Genomic DNA, 14,333 nt, shown 5'->3' with positions numbered 1-14,333 from the left:
ACAAATTTCCACGATCTGGAAAATCCAGGCAGATAGATTTTTTGGATAAGGGAGGCACAACTCTGTGTGCAGACTCAAAGCTCTGCAGGCCTGTTCAGTGCCCTCAGTGAGGAAGGGAGGGAGCCTGTTGTTCTTCAGCCCCTCTGGGGCACAGTATTAGGCTGCAGACCCTTGGCATGTGTTATGGAAAACCTGAGCTGGGGCTCCAGACACATGTGTTTTAGATCAGTATTAATAGCGTCTGCTTCTGAAGCTCTTATTTCCTGTAAGCAAATTTTTGCTGAGTCATTTGAGCTCATGCATCTTCTGGGACAGTGGTCACATGACCAGACAAAACTTGTGGGCCCACTGCTTGCCTGTGGGCACATATTTTTGCAAACTTGATCGACTAATATTCCTTCACAGATCACACACTGCATGCCCTCCCTGCGTTGACTTAGGGGCCTAGAGTTTACTGGAAGGGGTAGGGTCCAGCTTTGTCCACAAAGAGATTGCTTTCTAGCAGGGAGGACAGGTCCATATTCAAGGACTACAAGTTGAATCTTAAAGAGTTTTCTAAACTATAAACAGAAGTATAAACCGTGTGACCGTTAAGCACAGAGTAATACCTTCTGACTGGGGAGAATCGCAAAGGAAGGCACATTGAGTTAGGCTTTGGAAGAAAAAATAGAATAAGTAAGACTTTGAAAAGCTGAGAAAGGGAAAGAAAGTTTGGGCAGAGGGCGTGAGGAAGCTGTAAAATGTATACAGGTTCAGGGCATCATGTCAGGCAATTGGCATGCTTTATTGGACCATAGGAAGCCCAAAGGCAGTTTCATGGGAGATCAGTTGGGCCAGCTAGTGGAAGATGTGGACTGGATGTGAGACTACAGAGTTTGTGCTTTCTTTCATATGCAAGGAGGAAGGGAAGGCAGTCAAGAAAAAGAGCGGTATGATCATGGCTAGGTCTTAGAAAAAGGAATTGGTCAAGGAGGGAGTCTGTCGGCAGTTCTATGCAGGATGCAGGAAGACAGGAGAGAGCAGAGGTATTAGCTACAAAATGCAGGTCAGAGTTGTTGAGGCCCTGAACTTTGGAAGTGCCAGAGAGAATGGAAGGGAGGGAAGAAAAGAGACTAAGGAAACACTTGGGAGGTGGAAAGAGAAGATTTATCTACATTTATCTACCTCCAACTCCAGTGTGGGAATTGGGCAGGGTGGGAACAACTGGGAATGGAAGAGGGAATTGGATAACAATCTGGATGACAGGTGGTGACGATGAGGGAAATGGGGTTGTTTAGCTCAGAAAGAAGGTTGACCAGCACCTTAACGAGAATGTGAAAGAGACCAATGACAACTGTTCCCTGATCTCTTCAGAAAATGGGTCAAGTTAAGGTCTGAAGAATGTGGAGGAGAGGTAAGAAAGAGTTTTCAAGTGGGGACCCAACAGCAGGAGACGTTTTACTGTGAGCTCCAATCTTTGCGTCACTGCCTGGAGATGGGGAGATGGGCCTCCTTCCATCCCCCTTACTAAAAACCCAGCTCAGTCCCTCCTTGGTCAGTTGTTTCCTCCTAACCCAGAAAAGTCAGCATCACTGTTGTACAAAGCAATGGACATGGATTCACCACTGGAAATAGCTGTGCTAAATTCCTTTGTTAATTTAAAATAAGCATACTGAATGTAGCAGGAATAAGTGGGTTTGGGTTGTAGAACTATCAAGGACAAATCTCTAGAGGTGGCTGGTAACAGAATGCCACTTAAAACAGCTTTGCCAGAAAAAAGGGTGTGTTGGTAGGTTATGGGGGCTTCTCGGGTCACCCAAGGCAGAAAGTGACTGAGACTTACTGAGTCCTGAGAGCCCTGCTTTGTTCCCTGCTTCTGCCTCTCTCTCTATCAGCTGCCTTTTGTCTCTGCAGGCTGACCTTGACTGTTTCAGCCACCGCATAGCACCGGAATGGTCTGTGCTCAGTGCAGGGTGTCAGAGACAGTCAGATCTTGTCTTTCTATCCCAGTTCCAACTGCCTGTGGTCTCTGGCCCAGCCTGATGAACAAAGTCCTACAGCACAAGCCTAGCTGCTGAAAAGTGTGCATTGCTGTGGACAGGGTGACAGTTCTCAGGGAAGGGGTCACGGGCTAGACAGTCACCTCCTAACATCTCTTTAAAAATCATGACAGGATAAAACCTCAAATCTTCTCTGCGTATGTGGCAGAATATTTGAAATGCAGAGACCAGGAATATATTAACCAACATAAAGAACATCTAACATAAAATTATTTAGAAAAGTCACCATTCAGAGTTATAGAATCATATGATGCAAATAAATTATCTATTAAGGTGACAAAGAAAACATTGACCAGCCTTTGGCATTCTTGAAACTCACAAGGGGTCAACCAGTCATCACTGTTCTGTGAACACGCAGGAACCATCACTTCCGAACCTCCTTCAAGCTTCAAGTTTATGGCAGCTTTGTTTTGATTATGTCACTTCCCTTCTCAGAAATCATACGTATTTGTGTTGCAAGTCACCATAAAACTTTTTAGAAAGAATTTCAAGGCCCGTACCATCACATCTCATTACGCTCTAGTCCCTCCTATTTGCTTCAATTCTGTTTGCTTACCTCCTATTGTATCCAGTCTCAGTGGTTTCAAATCCATGTCGTATATTAGATTCCTGTGTCTCACCCCTGAAGATTCTGATTCTGGGTCTTGGGAATGTGTATATTTTTCAAAAGGTTTTTAAAAAATATATAATTGGCATACAATAAACTATATATATTTACAGTATACAATTTGACAAGTTTTAACATATGTATATGCCTGTGAAACTACCACCAAAATCAAGACAATGAACGTATCCATCGTGCCCCAAATTTTCTTCATGCCCCTTTGTCACCTCTCCCTCCTGCCCTGCCCTTCCTGCTTCTCTGTCCCCCAGGAAACGACCAATCTGCTCTCAGTTACTATAGATTAGTTGTATTTCTAAGAATTTAATACAAATTCCAGCTCTTTCTTGTCTAGCTTCTTTTACTTTCTTTTTATAATGATTTTGAGATTCATCATGCTGTTGCTTTTATCAATAGTTCATTCCTTTTTATTGCTGAGTAGTACTTAGTTGTGTGGATATATCACAATATGTTTATGCATTCACCTGCTGATGGATTTGGATTGTTCCCAGGTTTTGGCTATTACGAATAAAACTGCTGTGTATGTTTGTGCACAAGTCTCTTATTGGGCATATACTTTCATTTATCTTGGGTAAACATCTAGGAAGAGAATGACTGGAGAATGTGGTAGTTATACATTTAACTTTATAAGAAACTTCCAAACTAGTGTACAAAGTGGTTGTACCATTTTACATTTCACCAGCAGTATATGAGAGTTCTAGCTCTTCTACATTCTTGCCAACATTTGATCAGTCCTTTTAACCGTAAACATGCTAGTAGGTTTATAGTGATATCTCATTGTGGTTTTACTTTGCATTTCCCTAATGACTAATTATGTTGAATGTCTTTTCATATGTTTGTCATCTGTGTTGTTGTGGTTTTTTTTTTGGTGAAGTTCCTGTTAAAATCTTTTGCTGATTTTTAAAAATTGTGTTGTCTTCCTTTAATTGAGTTTTGAGAATTCCTTATATAGTGTAGATACAAGTCCTTTATCAGATATGTGATTGGCAAATATTTTCTTCCAGCCTGTGACTTATCTTTTTATTTTCTTAACAGTGTCTTTTGAAGAGCTCCTAATTTTGTCTTTTAAGAGTTCTAAGTTTTAAGTTTCGATTATTTGTTTTTTCTTTCATGGATCACACTTTTGATGTTATAAGAAACTTCTGCCCAACCAAAGGTCACAAAGGTGTTCTCCCCTAATTTTTTTTCTGGAAGTTTTACAGTTTCAGGTTTTACATGTAGGCTTATGATCCACTTTAAGTTAATTCTGGTTAGTTGTAAAAGTTATGTATTGAAGTTCAGTTTTTTTTGTGTGTATGTATAACCAATTTGTTCTGGCACCATTTGTAGAAAAGACTATCTTTTCTCCATGAATTGTCTTTATGTTACACTTTTGTTGAAAATCAACTGACCATTATATGTGAGTCCATTTCTGAACTTTCTGTACTGCTCCACTGATCGAGTTGTCTATCTTTACACCAATACCACACTGTCTTGGATACTGCAGCTTTGTAATGTCTTAAAGTCAGGTAGTGTAAGTTCTCCAACTTTGATTTTCTTCTTCAGAGTTGAGCTGTTTTAGTTTATTTAGGTCTGTCACGGGCTGAGTGTTTAGAGGATTATTTCCCCAACAAAATTCATATGTTGAAATCCTAACCCCAAGTATCTCAGAATATGAGTGTATTTGGAAATAGGGCCTTTAAAGAAGTGATTAAGGTAAAATGAGGTCATATAGGTTGGCCCTAATCCACTATGACTGATGTCCTTATAAGAAGAGAAGAACACAGGTATAAATAGAGGGAAGACCCTGTGAACACATAGGGTTCACAGAAGAGCAACAGAAGAAACAACCCTGCCTCCAGAACTGTGAAAAAATAAATTTCTCTTATTTAAGCCACCTAGTCTGTGGTATTTCTTATGGCAGCCCTAGCAAACTAATATAAGGACCATCACATTTCCACATGGATTTTTAAATCAGTCTGTGATTTTCTAAAAAGTGCCTGCCGAGATTTGGATTAGGACTGCATTGAATCTATAGATAAATTTGAGGAAGATTAATGAATTAACAACATTGAGTCTTCCAATCTATGAACACAGTTTATCTCTCTTTATTTAGATCTTCTTTAATTTTTATAAGCAGTGTTTTATAGTTTTCTTTGTGTGCCTTACCCAGCTTTTGTCAGATCTATCTCAAAGTGTTTAACATTTTTAATGTTATTATAAATAATATTGATTTTCATTTTAATACCTAATTCTTCATTGTGCATAAACAGATTTTTAAATGTTTTGTTTCTTAATCAAACTTTTCATTTTGAGGTAGTTGTAGGTTCACCTGCAGTTGTAAGAAATAATACAGAGAAACCCAGTGTATCCTTTATCCAGTTTCTCCCAATGGTAACATCTGTAGTACAATATCACAGTCAGGATATTGACCTCAATACAGTCAAGATATAGAATCATTCCATCACCATTCCGTCACCGTAAGGATCTCTCTGTTGCCCTTTTATAGCCACACCTACCTCCTGCCTCACAACTCAACTCTGATCCCTGGCAACCACTAATTTGTTCTTCATTTCTATAGTTTTCTCATTTCAAGAATGTCATATGTATGGAATCACACAGTATATAATCTTTGAGATTGGCTTTTTTTCACACAGTATAGTTTCTTGGAGATTTATACAAGCTGAGTATATCAATAGTTCATTCTGTTTCATTACTAAGTAGTATTCTACCCTATGGATACACCATAGTTTGTTTAACCATTCACTCTGTTGTTTCTTTTTATCCTTTTTGTTTCAGTTTTATTGAGGTAAAGTTGACAAATAAAATTGTAAGCTATTTAAAGTGTACATTGTAATGATTTGCTATACGTATACATTGTGAAAGGATTCCTGCATTAAGCTAATTAACACATCCATCACCTCACATATTTATCTTTTTATATTTATCTTTTTTTTGTTGTTGGCGTTGGTGAGAACATTTAAGTTCTAAGCAAATTTCAATTATACAGTACAGTGTTATCAACTATAGTCACCATGTTATACATTAGATCCTCAGACATCGTTTATCTTATTACTGAGAAGTTATTGAGTTGATCATAGTTTTTCTTTTGGAGTCTGTTAATATGAAGAATTACACTAATTAGTATTCAAATAGTAAACCATCCTGCATTCCTGAGGTAAACTCCATTTGGTCATAGTAGATTTTTTTCCAATATATTCTAGGTTTTGACTTGTTAAATACTTGTTACTAATTTTTGCATCTATGACTATGAGGGTTATTGATCTGTAGTTTTCTTTTAAAATCTGTTTAGTTTTTAGATCAAAGTAGTGGTGGCCTAATAGAATGAGTTGGGAAGATTTCCCTCTTTAATTTTCTGGAAGAGTTTGTGTAGAATTGGTATTATTTCTTCCTTAAATATTTGGTAGAATTTCCAGTAAAACCATCTCTTCCTGAAGGGTTTTGTTTTTGTTTTTGTTTTGTTTTGTTTTTTATGGCAAGATTTTTGAGTATAAATTTTATTTCTTTAATAGATATAGCAGTTATCTATATTTTCTTGAGTGAGATTTAGTAGTGTGTGTCTTTCAAAGTATTTGTCTATTTCATATATGTTGTTGAATTTATTGGCATAATGTTCATATGCTCTTATTTTTTAAAATATCTATAGAATCTGTAGCTATACTGCTCTCTCATGTGTGATATTGACAATTTGTGTCTTCTTTTATCCTTATCAGTCTGGCTAGAGTTTTTTCAATTTTATTGATCTTCTCAATGAACCAGCTTTGGGTTTCAGTGGTTTTTTTTTCCCATCATTTTTCTTTTTGTTCCATTAATTTAAAAATATTATTAACTAAAGTCTATACTTTATTGAAATTTCTTTAGTTTTTACCGGTCTGATCTGCATGATAGCAGACCCAGGTGTTCAGACAGTCAAACATCTGCCACTTGGAACAGGCAGGAACATATTCTGTGTGACTGCAGAGGATCACCTCACAACCATTAGCTAAAGTTAGGGAGGCGCTTAGACTCAGTGTTAGCAAAACTGCCACTCCAGCCTGAACTGTCCAAAGATAAAGTGGCCTTCCTTGAAAGATGAGTGTCCTACCATGGGGGCTAGTCAAGCTCTGGCTTAGGGCGCACTTGATGGGAATGTTTTGGAGGAAATTCAGTTGCCGACTGGTGGGAGTGGGACGGGACAACCTTACAATTCCATTCCAGCTGGAGAGCATGTGATTTCGTGAACTCTGCTGCCCCTGATTCCCAGTGCGCTGGCATTTCCTGTCTGCAGCTGGGAGGCTGGCTGGGCTGCCCGGCCACCTGCTGCCCAGGGCTCCTCGTAGGAGGTATGTCAGAGAAGCTGGCAGCTGATTGCTACCCAGACAGGCATCATGCCCTGGGGCCTGCTGTAGGATCTTAGACTCTGGACATAAGCGGCTGCTCCAAGCCAAGTACTGACACCACTCCTCCCCAAATCCCCACCCTGCGGGCTTCTTCTTCCTATGACCCTGGAGTCACTGTGGCTGGAGTCTTGCAAGGCTGGAACAGGACAGCAGGACAGGCTGTTTTGTAAGTGGTTCTTAGTCTGTCCAAGTTTGTACTTCCTTTAAAAGACCTTTCAGTTGTGTTTTTCCTCCCCTTTTCGTTGACTTGAAAATAGCAAATTATATTTTGCCGAGAGCGGGAAAAAAAAATCCCTCACCTGGAGGATTTCTTTTCAACTCACCTCTTAGTGCAGCTCATTGCTCTGAGTGCGTTTCTAGGCTGGCCCAGCACTGGATCTACCAATGAGAGCACTCACAGCACTTCAGAAAGAAGATTTGGAACTTGTGGCCTTGATTTGAAATCTACCCTGTCTCTGCTTCTGTTGTTTTTCAGACCAGAAGGTGAGAGATGCTTGTGGTGTGGGGGGTGTGTGTGTGTGTACAGTCAAGGGCAAGGGCACATCTATTATTTTGCTCGGTGGTGAAATAGAATGTCAACTGTAACGATAAAAAGGGGCTTGTAGACTAGCAGACTCCTGCCTTGCCATGTTGAATGAACTCAGATCCAAATACCTTAATGTGCTATGAAATATACCCATGGTGATCTAGCTCCCAACTTTCTCCCTGCTTCCTCTCCTGCTCACGCTCCTGTCCCTTCCTCAATAATCTGCCAAGTTGCTTGAAATTCTTGCCTTTAACAATGCTACTTACATGTCTCCAGAAATTCTGGTTAAAAGGAGCGAGTACCATGGGATGGATATCTCACTAACCTATTAGTACCCATCTTAGCAGGGATGGCTTGATCACATAGGCTAGCTGAGAACCTAGATTCTAGGGTAGAGATAGAATGGGATCTAAGACAAGCAAATTTTGATGGAGAAGGAAGGAGAAGCAAAGGACCTGATGGGGCAGAGTCTAGGGAAGGAGACAGGGCAGAGAGGGGCCATGTAGGGCAGATGTAAGAATCAAATGAGAGTGTGAACATGATGACTAATGTGTGCATTTTCTGCCTTACCATATACAAGAGTATTAATGGGACGAGGACTTGGACTAGCTTCCCAGTCTCCTGAGAGCAACATCTTGAAGACTTCTCCCACCTGGGGCTGCTGCTTAGGGCTGCTTCCTACTGATAAAGCAGGGAAACCACAGAAGTAAAACCTGCTGGCCCCAGGTGCAGCCTGTGCTCATTTCCAGGCCTCCCTCAGAGGCTTTGGAGTGGCAGGAAGTGCGCTGGGCTTGGAGTCAAAAGACTTGGCTGCAGGCCCATCAATACCATGTACCCACTGAGAGATCTTGGGCCAACCTCAGTTTCCTCATTTGTCAGACTGTTACCAAATTAAGTCTTACGGACCCTACTCAGGCCCTAGCCTGGCCAAGGCTCTCTGCCTTGGTGAGGGAGCCTTCTTTTTCCTTTTGGGTTCGAGCAGCCGAATAACGACCTAAGCTGAGATCAACACAGCACAAACTTCATTCAGTGGCCAAAGAATGGAGAAGCGGGACCTAAGTTCACAGATCAACTTCTCACCCATGTGGTGAGAGGGATTTAATTTTACAGAGTAAAGACAGGGAGGAGGAGTGAGGCTAATGATGGGGAGGCATATGCATTAGTCTACCGGGGAAGGGACAGGGCTTTTTCCCAGGAAGCAGGGTGCCACCCCCTTTTATTCTTTTCTTAATGTCTGGTCTTGGCCACCGGTAGGTGTGTCATTTAATATGCTAATGTAGTAAATCAGTGTGTAATAAGACTCAGGGTCTGTTGGCGGTCAGATTGGTCACCATCTTGGTCCCAGCTGGTTCCATCTGTTTTCTTTTTGTTTGTTTTGTAGCTTCCTTTTTTAAAAATCTCTGGACCCTTTAACTTAAAGACTTATGTTAGCTCCTGCTAAAGGTGGGGCTTGGTGGGTTTTGAACAAAACCTGGAGCAGCTGTGGCGAAAAAATGACATCAGGCTTCTGCATCCACCCCCTGGGTGACCTCACATACTCCTGTTATAGCAGCTACTGCTAATATGCCAATATCTCCCAAATCCAGATCTCCAAGCCAGACCCCTCCTCTGAATTCATGAGGCCTGAATCCAAACTTCCCTGAACGTCTCTATTTGGGATTCACAGGCCCCTGGAGTTTAGCATCAATCTATCTGCTCACCTTTCCTTCCAGACCTGCTCCCCCTCCTAGTCACACTTAGGTGAATGACAATGTCGCCCACCGATAGGCCCCCAGAGAAAGCTGGATGTTTGCCTTAGCTTCTCCCAGACCTCCCACATTCATCCAGTCACAAGTCCTGTATAGTCCTCTTAAATCTCTCTTTTTTTAACATCTTTATTGGCGTATAATTGCTTTACAATGTTGTGTTAGTTTCTGCTGTATAATAAAGTGAATCAGCTATATGTATATATCCCCATATCCCCTCCCTCTTGCGTCTCCCTCCCACCCTCCCTATCCCATACCCTTAAATATCTCTTGAATCCATCCCTCCTCCCCAGCCCCACTGCCACTGCCCTGAGTTGAAATCTCAGCGTCTATCTCTCCCAGACCATGTCAGTATCCTCCTGCCTCACCCTCAGTCTGGCCACTGCCCAATTACTTTTTCTAAACTGCAAATCTCATCATGTGCCTCTTTTACTTCACACCCTTAGTGATTACCTATTTATTCCCCTTAGGGTAAAAATCCAAACTCCTTAACATGTCCCGAAATATAGTCCCTTGTGATCTGGCCCCTGAGTTCCTCTCTTGATTCCTTCCCTGCCCACCTTCCCTACCCCATTTTACATTCTCTCTCAAACTACATTCAACTACTCAGAGTGCCACAAATGGGCCAGACTTGCTCTTTTATAACTTGAAGGTCCTGCTCCCTTGCCTGGCATTCCTTTGGCCCCCTTCTTTTCCTGCCCAACCCCTATCCGCTCCCCCCCAATCAGGAGTGAGATCCATATTCTCCCTCAGGAAGCCTCCCTGGTCCACCTGAGTTAGAATGCACTGTCTTGAGGCACCTCCTCCCAGACAGCTAGCATACTGAGTGGTGCTGCCTATTTCCCCCAGGGGTCTGTGAGCTCCTCTTGTGTGGGCAGTATGCCTCAGCCACCCCAGTCTCCCCAGTGCCTGGCATGGTGCCGAACCCTCCGTCAGTGCTTGTTGAATGAATGAGTGACTGAATCTCCGTCACCTCACAGAGTATCTGTGAGAATTAAATGATGACATGTGAAAAGACTTTGCAAACTGTAAATGTGTTTGTTAGGGATATTCTGGAGAGTCAAAAGATTTAGGGAGGAAATGAACAAGCTAGATAGGTCCCCTGGACAGTGAACAAAGAAAGATGTTGAGCTGCGGTGTCCCAGGGAGTCAGGAGAATGCGAGGACAGCCCTGAATACAACACATGACCTGGGACTACTCGAGAAGGGAAATGACATCTTGAGGAATCACTCTAGGTCACGTATGCTCGGGGGGATCATTCTTGTACAGCTCTGGTCTGTTCATGTAGCACAGTCATTCCGTTACATGCTTGGGCGGTGAGCAAATATATTTATAGCTTGAAACCAGAGCTTCCTTGTGTTTATATGATGGAACACGCAGACTTTTAGAACAACAAACTCATGGTCCTCATTAAAGATGTAGATTAGATTTTGATGACATTTTGGCAGAGGTCCTGGGAATGTCCATATTCTCCTTGTCAGTGATGCCTTTCTTGGTGTGTGTGTGTGTGTGTGTGTGTGTGTGTGTGTGTGTGATAGAGGGGTGGGGGGGATGATAGCAAATGGGAAAGAAAGTACTGCTATTTTTTGTAGGTGCTGCACAAGACTCACTCTACTCTCTCCCACCCGCACTCCCCTCCCCTCAGAGCAGAGGTCTAAAGCTAGACTGAAGTGGGGTCTCCTATTTCCCCGTAATAGTGAATACAGATCTCAGGCTCTCACACTCCATGGGCTAGAGAGAGAGTGTCAGAGGGACAGAAATAGAGAGAAGGGGCCAGGAGAACCCAGTGTGCAGTCAGGGTGGGGATGGAGGTGTCTGGTCGTGGACATGTGGGTGTTTGTTGATTAATGGATGAACGAGGCCCTGTCACCTCATAGGGACATTGTAAAAACTACACCCTTGATGACCTGGGTAGTGCCAGCATATTGGCAATGGCATTTGCCTTGAGGAAGACTAAGAAGGATGTGGGTAAAAGGAGGGGCTCCACGTATCTGAGAAGGCAGACGGATAGATCAATAGTTAATTAATTAACCATAGGTGTTTATTCAATACGGTTGTGGATTAAATTGTGGTCCTCGCCCAAATTTGTATGTTAAATAACCCCCAATGTGACTGTATTTGGAGATAGGAGCTTATAAGGAAATAATTAAGGTTAAAAGAGGTCATAAAGGTGGGACCTTAATCAGATAGGACTGGTATTCTTTTTTTTTTAAAAATAAATTTATTTATTTGTTTATTTATTTTTGGTTGCGTTGGGTCTTCGTTGCTGCGTGCGGGCTTTTTCTGGTTGTGGCGAGCGGGGGGCTACTCTTCATTGCAGTGCGCGGGCTTCTCATTGTGGTGGCTTCTCTTGTTGCGGAGCACGGGCTCTAGGCGCACAGGCTTCAGTAGTTGTGGCTCGTGGGCTTTGTTGCTCCACGGCATGTGGGATCTTCCCGGACCAGAGCTCGAACCTGTGTCTCCTGCATTCGCAGGCGGATTCTTAGCCACTGCGCCACCAGGGAAGCCCAGGACTGGTATTCTTATAAGAAAAGGAAGAGACACGAGAGATTTCTTTTTCTCCACATATACACACAGAGAAAAGGTCGTATGAAGACACACGAAGAAGTTCTGCAAGCCAGGAAGAGAGCCCTCACCAAAAACAAATCGTGCTAGCACCTTCATTTTAGATTTCGAACCTCCAGAACTGGGACAAATAAATGTCTGCTGTTAAGCCGCCCAGCCTGTGTGTTCTGTTATGCCAGCCCCAGCAGACAAACAAATATCCATTGTGTGCAGAGTCCTTTGCCTTTGGGGCTTGCAAAAGAGGATCCCTTGCAGGGACCCATGGTTTCATAGGGATTTTCCTGTTTGAGTCCTATTCTTTGAGTCTCGTTAGGTAGCATTTCTTTCTGTGACACTATGGTTTAAGATACAATTGTGGCTCTCTAGAATTTTTGAGAGAAGGCACCCTTCATCCTTCATTAAAAGCCACTCCCTCCTCTTCCTCTTTCTCCCTCCTAAATTCAGAAGTTCGTGTACCTCTGCAGTAAATGGGAGAAGAGTCATTCTCAAACTCTTGCTGCACAGGCTTTCTGCCATAAATAGACTCACATCCCCAGTGGCCCCTGCCAGGCTGGGGGTGGGGGAACATGAGCTCTGAATTCCCCAGATCTTCCCAGTTTGCTGCATGAATGTACTAAAACTCCTTGTCTTACTTAAAATAAAACTCCTAAGAGGCACATATATGACTTCAAGTTTTTCTCAGCATCATTGTGACTTTTCAAGGATTAATTTTCAGGAAGGGTTTGATGCATGCCCCCAAGTAAAATACTTTGTTCAATGAGTGCTCAAGTTATTGAAATAAGCTGCCATGAGTATGGTTCTGAGCTGCAGGGGATGGAGAGAGTTCAGCTTATAGAAGCCTAGGTGAGAGCCTCTGGACTGCTGACAGAGTGGGCACTGGTACCTGCCAGTGTGTCCACCAGCTGCCACTCACAGAACCTTCCATCTCACATTTATGTCCTACTGGGAAGTGGCTGCCAGCCCGCCATGTTCCAGAGGATTGTTCTGGGCAAACAGAGGTGGCTCCAACCACAGGTCTCATGTGGGTCAACTCTGAGAGCAGAGAAATTGTGAGGGTCACAATTCAAGTAGGTGGCAGGGTGGAACCTGACTCAAGGAGAGAATACACAGTGTGGTGCAGCCTTTCCTCTTCGCCCTCAATTTCTCAATGAAGTGAGGAAGGAGGAGCAGGAGGGAAAGTTGGAGAAAGAAGACTATCAAGATTTTTAAACTGACAGTTCTATTGTTGTGGATTAATAATTCATAAAGAGTTATGAGTGGGACTTCCCTGGCAGTCCAGTGGTTAAGACTTTGCCTTCCAAGGCACGGGGTGTGGGTTCAGTCCCTGGATGGGGTGCTAAGATCCCATATGCCTCGGGGCCAAAAAACCAAAACATAAAATAAAAAGAAGCAATATTGTAACAAATTCAATGAAGACTTTAAAAATGGTCCGCATCAAAAAAAAAATTTTTTTTTTAAAGAATTATGAGTTAGTACTCACAGGATTGAGAGTTCACAAGTGGCATGTCTTTGCAACCTAAAATGGTCTGTGCAAGGAGCTGAAGTAAAACTTCTGCTGGACTTGAATGATGTCTAGAACCATTCATCGTAAAAACAGGCGGTCCACAAGAGAAGTTTAAATGGCCAATCAAATATGAGAGATACTTAACCTCACTAAAAGTTACAGAAGGACAGGTTAAAGATGATACATGCTTTTTTGCCTCCAAGACAAAATTTTAAACGTTTAACAGTACTGCTTTGGGTTCCCAGTTCAGAGGGTGAAGTGGACCCACATGTTTCCTTCCCTCCTGCACAGAGGCCTATTGAAATGGCAGTAGAGATGTGTAAAAGGGAATACATCCATAGTGGTACAGAGTACAGTAGGTGGGAACATCAGCAGAGTTTTTGATAATTTTCTGGAAGATAGAAAGCAAATGAGGTTGAATTGTCAAATAACCCAGAAACGGGGGAAGCAGTATCTGAGGTGTGGGAGAATGCTGCAATGGAGAGAGAGCCAATTTCTGGGAAGGGGAGCCATCTTCCTGGGGGCTCTGGAAGATGTGCAAAGCTCTGAGCTGACAGAAAGGGAAAGTAGAGGTGGAAAGCAGGCTGGCACTCAGGTTGACTATTTGCACGATGATCTGTGGAGCAGCTGAGCCAGTTGCCCACCCTCACTCCCACCACCTCCCCACCACAGATGCAGAGCAGCTGCAACATGTATTGGTTGCCTTCAGAGATGAGTCTGCTCTTCAGGGAAATTCAACAGTTTGTCTGGGGAGGTCTAGGGCTCCTTGAGCGAGGGTTGGCCCTCCAGGGTGAGGTTTTCCTTGTTTTGGCCCCAAGAAGGGGGCATACAGGGTGTGGGGAGCATCCCATCAGCCTGATTTCTACCCCGTTACCTAAAGTGAGCAGTGAAAGTCCATGTGCTCCACTTATTGACATATACTCGTGAATGTGAATGGATAAGCAAGGACAGC

At 42.8% G+C, this 14,333-nt stretch overlaps 1 long non-coding RNA gene and 1 pseudogene across 1 annotated transcript in view; both read left to right on the top strand.

The window, feature by feature from the left end:
- LOC132368086 (uncharacterized) overlaps window positions 1-14,333 on the top strand; it is a 126,861-nt gene that overhangs the window by 60,874 nt on the left and 51,654 nt on the right. The window lies entirely within an intron of this gene.
- Window positions 1-14,333, top strand: part of LOC132368040 (phosphoglycerate kinase 1-like) — a 117,702-nt pseudogene that overhangs the window by 64,712 nt on the left and 38,657 nt on the right.

The sequence above is a fragment of the Balaenoptera ricei genome, chromosome 1 (assembly GCF_028023285.1).
Source record: "Balaenoptera ricei isolate mBalRic1 chromosome 1, mBalRic1.hap2, whole genome shotgun sequence".
In the NCBI taxonomy this organism is placed as follows: Eukaryota; Metazoa; Chordata; class Mammalia; order Artiodactyla; family Balaenopteridae; genus Balaenoptera; species Balaenoptera ricei.
This window is presented reverse-complemented; position numbering and strand designations above follow the sequence as displayed.